This window comes from Zosterops lateralis, assembly GCF_965231275.1.
Source record: "Zosterops lateralis genome assembly, chromosome: Z".
NCBI classification, from domain to species: Eukaryota; Metazoa; Chordata; class Aves; order Passeriformes; family Zosteropidae; genus Zosterops; species Zosterops lateralis.
The window spans coordinates 54,677,942-54,687,680 of NC_139800.1; positions in this window are offsets into that span (position 1 = coordinate 54,677,942).

Consider the following 9,739-nt stretch of genomic DNA (forward strand, 5'->3'; position numbering starts at 1 on the left):
AAGGATTATACACAGGCCACTCCTTCTGTTACAAAAGAAAACTATGAGGACATGACTAGGCATACCATCAGTCCCAACACACAGATTTCCCGCTCATGCCAGTTCATTTTACTGTGTAAGTGCTACTTAGTGGCTGTGTAATGCTTTGTCACCTGGCTTCCTAGAATAATTTTCAATGTTATAGTTTACTCCCTCCCTCCATTTCTCATATAGCCTCAAACTGGACGAGACCCTGAGGTAGCTCACTCCCATCAGCAAAGGAGAGCTAGAAATTTGTATTATGCAGACCTCACACTTTTCACTACTTTGCTTTCCAGAAGCATTGACAGGTTTTGTATCAACAAAAGTAAGGGCGTGCCTGGTCTGCATTACATCATGCCAGAGCACCCTATAGCTGCTGGTTTCCCAAGAAGGTGGCTCCCCTATGGACACCAAACAGTTCCTGTGTCTTCTCCTGTGGTATACATGAGCTGTGCTCACCAAGCTGTGCTATACATGAGCTAGCTACAAGTTTCACTGATCTTAAAGGTGTTTGTAAGATATAAGCAAACTGCAACTACATCCTCTATGTCCTGTCGCAATCTACAGACAGACCTATCTGATGTCTGGGGCAGAGGTCATGGAGATTTCTATTTTAGGGGAAATGCCACATGAAGCCCAACAAGAAGCTGAAAAAGATGTCTATTCTCAATGACGAATAACCCACTTGTTTGTTTCATTAAACTTAATTTCATGTGACTGACTGCTATAGTTAGGTATGACAGGTGAGGATGATGAGTTTACTGAGGAACAACTGGGTGAGGCCATTTAGTTTGTTTGGGTTTCAGTCGCAGAGGTATGCACTACCATGTTTCACATACACCCAAGCTCTAAAAGATCTTGTCCCTTTTTCCCTCCCCAACACTCTTTTAGCCTATTTAGTTGCCCCCAATTTTTGCGACAAAAATTTTCTCTTTGACAGTGTTCAGGTAAAGGTAATCTTTATGCTCAAACCACCACACTTGATTATGGACTTTTGTAACTATTAATCCACATTCATACTACCTAGAAGAACTGACAATACTGTATAAGATTTAAACACCAATCACTACTTTACTCTAAACCTGCATACCTGCTTTTTAATTTGTACTTGCAATCATTGGTGTAGCTGGGTATCTGCCTCCAGTATTTTGCTGTGGACAAGCCCCCTACAGCTACTGTCAGTGCTAATTCATGGTATGGCGATTCAACACCAAAGATGCCGACTGTACTGAGAAGTGCTGCTGAGATTGTATTTTCCTGGTGCAGTGCAGGTTGCTTAGTGACCTGCCACCAAAACAAATGCGCTTGTATATTTAAAGAGCAGCCTTTCCTGGAGGGTCTAGCATTTTGTGGGGACACCTGTTTCTTGCATGCTTGAAATTTCTGTCCTGAAATGACAGGCTTGATGTTGTACTCCAGCTGGTTAACACTTTTTTTATAAGGAAGTCATGCAACATATGTGTAATCCTCTCTGACTCATCTCACATCAGCGCTGGTTAAATCACACTTCAACGTACAAGTCGTCAGACCGACTGCAGAAGCAAGTCAATAAAGCACTGTCTTTCCCAGACACATAGCAGCTGATACATTTCTTATTCATCCATTCCTGGTGAAAGCTGAAGGTATATTGCACACTTCCTATCAAAACACACCACCCAGTTGCATGTGGACAAGGACATGGGGCAGTATACCTGAGGGAGAGTGCTTCCCACCAGCAAATTGCCCTGCATTGTCAGATCACCCCACACATCCACAACAGGGGCTAAGCAAGGGAGTCTTGCCCATTTAGTGGAGGGGCTCAGTCCTGAAAAAATCATACTTCATATTCTGTGGCTGGAGGTTACACAGTGTACTCAAGGGTTGTGAGTGGAGGTTGGAGGTCAGTGGCAGACAGTGGAAGCTCTGGGGTAGACAAAGGGTCCGAGTATATTGGCTTATTTCTTCTTACATTCAACTCCAAAATTAGCTGAAGTATTAGTAAATACTAAATGAGTAATAGATTTGTGTAAGAAGGCTTCAAGTATTTGTAATAACAAAGTGAATGACGCCAAAAAAGATGGGAACTTGAGAGTCACCAATATCCATGCTCACATCTTGTCCTCACCTAAGCTTGTCACCCACAAAACATAAAAAGCCACAAGCCTAACAAAATGACAATGAATAGAGAACCTATTATTTGCATTAGCATGCCTATCATATCTGATTTTGGCCTTCTTTTAATTTAGAGCTTGAGAAACATTCCTAATGCGGTCCTAGACTAGCTGTGCCACACTTTCTTTCAGGTTTTTGATTTCATATTTGAAATGTGAGGGAGACTTTTTTAAGAATACAGAAAAAATTTAACACTTTTTTCTTCATATATAAGACTTATATATGTATATAAATCTTATATAAGATTTAAAACAAATCTTTCCTATTTACTTCAATTATATCTGTGAAGAGAGAGAGTTTCCAGGACCAGGTATCAAGCAGGTAAGCACCTGGAAAGTGTGAAATGCTGTAACTCCCTTTAAGAATTTAGGTGGAAGTCACTTGCTTTTCATTACCAAAATTCTGGACCAGAGTCATCCAAATGGACAGGGCAGGGGTCAGTCCCCTTAAAGACAAGGCTTGCTTTTCCTCCAATTGTTGAACTCTTTTGCTACAAATATCTCAGCTCCTGCAACAGCAAACAGCTTCCTTCAATGCACAGCACTGACTCACACCCAGAATCATATCCTGTCCAAGGAACAAGGAAGGGTTTTGGGAATAAAATAACTTGATCATATAATTACCAGCAGCTTGATCAGCCATGTGCATGTGGGAATAGAGAATGAGACTGCTGCCAGTCCTTACTGAACTTTTAATTGTTTGCCTTTGTCATCGTATTTTTCTGTTAACTTTGCTCTTCTGCATAATTATATACACCCTTGCCTACCCACATGGAAAAATTACACACAAAAATGACACAGAAGTTTAGAAACAGGGACTAGAAGATGCTGGGAGAAGTGCAGAATCAGAGCGGTGAGGACAAGGGTACCTGGAATACAGCTGGTGGCTGAAGAATAGTTAGCAATAAGGAAACATAAAAGACAAACGAGGCCACTATGGACAATTGGAAAATCTGGAGGAAGGAAATCTGCAGTTTGCTTATCTATTAAATTAATATTAGGAGAAGAAAGGCATAAATCCAAATAGATGATGTGGCCTGGACAACATGATCTAGGAGGTGGGTGGTGTGCCTGCCAATGGCAGGGAGTTTGGAACTAGATGATCTTTAAGGTCCCTTTCAACCCAACACATTCTATTCTACGATTCTATTCTCTCAAATAAATCTCAATATAATTTACAGATTATATGTTCATGGAGCTTACTTTTCAGAGGGTGGTGCATTGAGCCAGCCAGGACAAAAAGCAGAATACCCCATACACTGGTTTGACTTATAAACAGAATTATTTTTCTCCAATTAACCAGCAGGGAAGCTAGATGATTCTATGAGAAACACCATCAAAAAAGATAAAGTACTGAGGCAACTTGACTTGGATTCATAGTTCACCATGCTTTCAGACGGAGATTGGATAAGAGACATCCTGAGCTCCTATCCAACCTGGGTGATCCTGTGAAAGACTAACTAATGGCACAAAGAGCTAGAAAAAAATGCAGTGTCTTATGCATGCTTAGCATATGGCTAACAGTCACAGATGAAGTATGTCTCCAATCTCCTTGACAGAAGTGAAGCTACTCTCAGGAAGAATTTGACCAGGAGCTCATGATTACTCATGCTCTATCTGGTTTGATGGACTGTGATACTCTAAAATACACTATTCCAAAACCACTCTGATTTGTGAGCTTCGAACAGCTTAACAAGAATAAAAGCTGGCTGAAAAACATGAGACCATCAAACCCAGGTATTTGCCAAAGCACATTGCAAATACATTTTGGAAAGGTTTTGAAACATAAAATACATGCTTGAAAACACAACTACTGTTAGCTTAACCAGAAGTCCCCAGCACCCCTTGAAATTTTTTTGTAATATTAAATGGCTTAACATGCCTGGCAAAATTTCACTCTGCACAGCTATGTACACAGTGAACTCCTATCTCTGTATGAACAGTTTAATCCTATTTCAACATATTGTAGCTTGATAAGATGTGAGAACACCAATAATTCAGAACCCAGTAGATTTAAAATCTAGGAACAAGAAAGGAGCAAACTGATCACATGATCTCACCCCTGTGCACTTTGGTGATAAGAAGAGGAAGACTCCTGTGGAAACATTTCCTCCAATTCCCATTTCCAAGGTGATGTTTTTAACTGTCTCCATTATACACCCCATACACAAGGTGCAGTATAGAAAAAAAGCCAATTCAGCTGCCCCCCACTCGTTTTGATTTGGGAAACTTTTAACTTTCCAGGAGACTTGTGCCAAACAGCTACCCCAAAGATCCCTCCCCAGTTTATGAAGCCTAAGACTCACTGATGGAAGACAGATTCCCTTCTGCTAAGGCACCGCATCTCTTTCCTCCTCTGCCCTTCAGCAGTTAGGTTACCTCCTTACAGTTTTGAATGCTGTCCGTGTTCTATTTGGAAAAACCTATCAAATTTGATTCCAGAGTGCCTTGGAACATTAAGAAATACCTTGAATTCATGAAGGACAGGGAGAGTCCCAGCAGCCTGCCATTGTAGCACTTTGTTTGCATGTGTGTTTTGATGGCACAAACTTCCTATGTTGGCAAGCTCTCAACACAACTTAGACTTCTCCCCAGAGAAGTCGTTCAACCTCAAAGGGAAGCAAAATGGCTATTTTAGCTGGAAGAACACATTGCCACTAGCAAATCAGTGACTTCTGTTCCGAAAGAGAAGAAGAAAGAAGCTCAGGTAACCTTCCATGGGAGGTGCTACCCTCACAGCTCACCTTAAACGGTGCAAGCTGAAGGAAGTCTGAAGAAATACTGTAGAGGGATTGCATGTGAGCTAAGCACAGACTGCTGTAGCAACTGCATTGGGCATGTGCACAGCACCAGGACACAAAGCAGCAGGAGTCAGGAAAAACTAGGAATGTGATGGCAACCTCCTAAGCATCACTAAATCTTGAGAGTCGGTGCAACACTATTAATAATCTTGACATTTCTTTGTCTTTCCTAGGAGCTCTAGCTGGTATTTGCATAGCTAATAATGCTGTGTATCATTGTGAGCTTTCATCATCGTCATCCGGGAGAGAAGGCTGGAAAACAACTTGCTTCCAAATGCCAAAGCTTCAGGCTGTCTGCAAACATGAGAACTCTACCATTGGCTCACTCCTTAATGCTACTATGACAGCCACAAACAATAACAGACACAGGTCAGGAGTTAGGGAGGGAGCAAAAGGGAGAGTTGTTACTTCTGCAAACCGCTGCCTCTGTTCTTTCCTGATGTGGATAATTCACACTTGCAATTTGTACTGTTTCAGAGACGCCTCTTCCCAGTACATGTTCTGCAGCACAAACCAGCTAGGGACATATTCTGACAATAGCACTTACATACTGAGATAAATGCCAACTGACTGATGCTCTCTCCACTGTAGCATCTCAATGGGCATAATGAAGAATTTCCGTACTTTGACCACTCTTAGACACTGCAGGCAAGACCAAGATATTTCTAATCTTCATTTCTGCGTAGAACCAGACAAGTTCCTAGCTGAGTAGTTTTGCAAGTGAGATACTTAAGCAAACAGCATTTTCACTTTACAGATAGTATGACCATTTTGAGATAAAACACAGTTGTTTTATTACAGCTCTCTTCTACACGAAGTAGCTCCATTTGGAGAAAAAAAAAACAACTGACAAAAGACTCTAAGAAAAAAAATCCTACAGAACTTGAGTCTGTAGGTGTTCCTCTTAAAAACATCTTAGGGAAAACATCCTTATACCTTCTTCCATTCAATAAGCTGCCTCAATGGAGATATTCTGTGAATACTTGCCAGATTTAATCCAAGAGACATCTGCTCGGGCATCAGAGCAAAAGTGTATGTGGAGGCTTGCAATTGATTTTAAAATGTTCACAGCACAAAAGAAAATCAGGGCAGTTTTGGATTTCTTTTCCCGTCTACACTAGGTTGTCACATATTTTTCTAACCATGACAAACCAGAGAAAATAGTGTCTCCTTATCCATATATGCAGTTCCATCATATATCATTAAGTACACAAAATACGGTAATATCTATAAAAATGAGTGTTCTGCTCAGTGCTTTCTCCAATTGCATGTTTTTTTCCCAGTATCACATCAAGCCACACAGCCATAAACCAATTATTATTAGTACTTCTGGTTTTCTTAATGCCTGTTTTGCTATCCAGTACCTCTGCACTGGCCACAAGACCAAGCCACTCTGTTTTGTCTTTGCTACTTTGGTCAAATTAAGCGACATGTTAAATTAATGACCAAAGAAGGTTCACAGGTCTCTGTATATAAGTACGTGTATGTGTATGAACTCAGTGTTTTGCTACACATGCACATGCATATTTATGCCATGAACTGTACACACACATGTTGACACAATGCAGGCATGCTTGCTGGGCCTTGCCTGGTTAATAAGGATGGAATGTCTGACACTTGCACACTGTTGTTCATTTCAGGTGCTCAACCCCAGGTGCTAAGTCTGGAAGTTTCAAGACACCTTTCAGCAGTGTGAGTATTCATACTTGAATACTCTGTGGCAACAGAGACTAAAAATTCTGTAAAATTGTTGATTTGTAAGTCTTTCTGATACCCTTGATTAAAAATCCTGCTTTTGTATGAAAACAAATGATTTCATTGATTTGAATAAAAGTAAGTTCTTGAAGCATCATCAGCCATTTTCCAAAGAACACATAATAAAAGATCTAGATAACATTACTTAATCTTTTTTTTTAGTGGTCTTTGTCCAACTTTTACAGATTAAACAAATATTGTTTTAGCTATGGATAGACAGATTTCCTCCTACCTTCTGAAATTTTTGTTTTGAACAAGAACTTATTCAGGACTGAGGGGCTTTTTAGGTTTTGAATACTTTTACACAGTGCTTAGAACATTTCTGTCTCTGTGTCTCAAAGAGTATTTCCTCATTCAAAAAGTGTTTTTTCAGCTGAGCAGATTGCTGAACGGTTGACTGTGTTTGCCTAGAAGGTAAAGTGCTCATTGCTGAGAAATCCTTTACAGAAGATGCTGACGTCACTTTGCATCAATCACAGAGGAAATTTAAGGAATCTTTAGCATGATGTCAGAGGATGGTTCTAGGACTAGGAACAAAATCTGAATTGCTTAAAAAAGTCATAAAGCTACTTCTCTTTTTTTTTTTTTTTTTTTTTTTTTTTTTTTTTTTTTTTTTTTTTTTCTGGGATCAAACCTTGATAGAATTACTGAGGTGATATTTCAAATTTCAAGACTGACAGTTCACAATATGTAAGCACAGACCCTGCTCTCTTTGTAGTGTTCTGTGTCTAGTGCCTTGCATTATTAGTACAGTAGCAATATTTTATTTTTTCACAGAGTGTTCCAGCATCTTCTCACCCCCCAAATAAAATTTACTATTGCTGCTAAATCAGACTGGCTTTGCAGTAGCTGTATTCATTTTTTCACTTTTCCTCTTGGCTGTTTTCTGCTGGTATCAGATCAATGTCACACAGCCAAAGACTGAAGCAGAGTGAGAGGCTTTATTAGGAAAGAGTGGTACCGCCTCAGCTTTTCATCATACTGCTTTTAGAGTAGTATGTTCAGATACCTTGACTGGCAATGTTATCCAGCTCCAGATTACAGTGCAATTCAAAGAAGGGGGCTGCCTAGATCAACTCCTTCACTTCTCCTTGTTATGGAGAACAGAGGGACAGCTCCTGTGTTCAGTGAACTTGTCAGTGAAAGGCACTTCTAGCAGCAGCCATTGCTGTCCCTGTTGCACCACTGCTGGTGCCAGAGGAGAGCAGAATGTGCATTCTTCAACCTCATCCCTCACACTTCCTGCAATAGGAATGAGCTCAAACCTTTGCCCATCATACAAAATGGAGAGCAAAGACTGCTGTGAGGAGCTGGTAAATGCAAGGGTTGACAGACATCCCTCTGTGGTACCATTAAGTTACATATAGCCCAGCCAAATCCAGCTGGCCACTACCTCTTCCTCCTTCTACAAGACCCTTCCTGGCCTTTCTTCCTCTTCTGCTGCAAAACACAATCCGCTGTCAGTGCAAGGTTAGATTTTCTTTTGTCTGCTTTGCCAAGAAGCCTTCAGCCAGGTCTGTGCATTTAGCATTATTTGCTCTAAGTTTCACTTGCTTCTCCAGTTCCACAAGTAGCAGAGCATGTCTGGTTTTTCATTTACTAGGAGTATGTCCAGCTTCCCTTTATTTTCTCGTTTTTGGATTCAAGGGAAGTTCCATAGTAAATTCAAAAACAGGAAAAAACATGCTAAAACATGTTGCTACAGTAGGAATTTACAAATTTTCATTATCACCAATTAAAAATTTTGGTTTTAGTCTACTAAAACATATCTTCTGAGGTAAATGACCCTTGCCTTGTTAATGGCAAGACAGAACCAGACAGAACACCCTGTAAGAGGCAATTTTAATGCACTTTCCACTTTTGCAGAGTCAATAAACATCTTCAGAAGAAACACATGAAATGTCACATTTCTAATACTACCACATATTTCTGTGGCAGAGAAGGGCAAAAGAGCCATAATGCAGGAACCCAGTGGACAAAGTAGAGGGATCTGGAAAGACATTGAGAGAATGACGCTTTTTAAAGGCAGATTTTCAAGAGAAAAAATCAGCAAGTTAAGAAACAGAACAGGGGTTTAAAAAGGCACAAAGCTTCTCAAGTACCTTCTGCATGTGAGGAAATACAGTTATTACTGATTCCAGGATGAGATCTGCTTATGGAATCTTTAACAACTTACAGCAGCAATACCTGCAGAGTGCATCTTGCAACATCATGTGAAACAAAACCCACTGTGCAGTGTGATTAACAGAGCCCACATTTCACATTAATGAGGTGGTGTGCTGGTTTCAGCTGGGGTAGTTTTGTCCTAGTGGTTAGGACTGTGTTTTGAACTTGTGCTGAACACAGGGCTGATAATATGGATAATATTATTTGCACTTCCACACTGGTGAGGGAGTTGGGAGTGCATGAGAAGTTGGGAAGAGACACAGTTGGGACAGGTGACCCCAACTGACCAAAGGGATATTCTAGACCATATGACCACTACATAATGCTAGGTGGAAAGAGGAAGAGGGTGGACACTACGAGTAATGGTGTTTGCCCTCCCACATCACCACAGGATGTGACGGAGCCCTGCTCTCCTGGGGAGGGCTGAGCATCTGCCTGCCCATGGGAAGCAGTGAATTAATTCCTTGTTTTGTTTTGCTAATGTGTGTGGCTTTCGCTTTCCCTATTAATCTGTCTTTATCTCAATCCAAGTGTTTTCTGGCTTTTACCCTTCAATTCTCTCTCCCCTATCCTGCTGGTGGGTGAGTGAGCGAGCAGCTGCCTGGGTTCTGGCTGCTGGCTGGGGTGAAACCATGACAGGAGGCTAAGCACCCTCACCAGGAAGATGAAGAAAGGACAAGCAAGCTGAATCCTGCATTTCTTCCAGCCTTTCCACTTCCCAACTGACACAGCCTAGGAACAGTGCAAGCTGCCCAAGGCATAGCAAGTGCAAAAGCCCCCCAAGCATTTCCCATTTCAATGCAGGCTTGACTCAGCCACAATGGCAGGAGGGGAACAGTGGGAGGT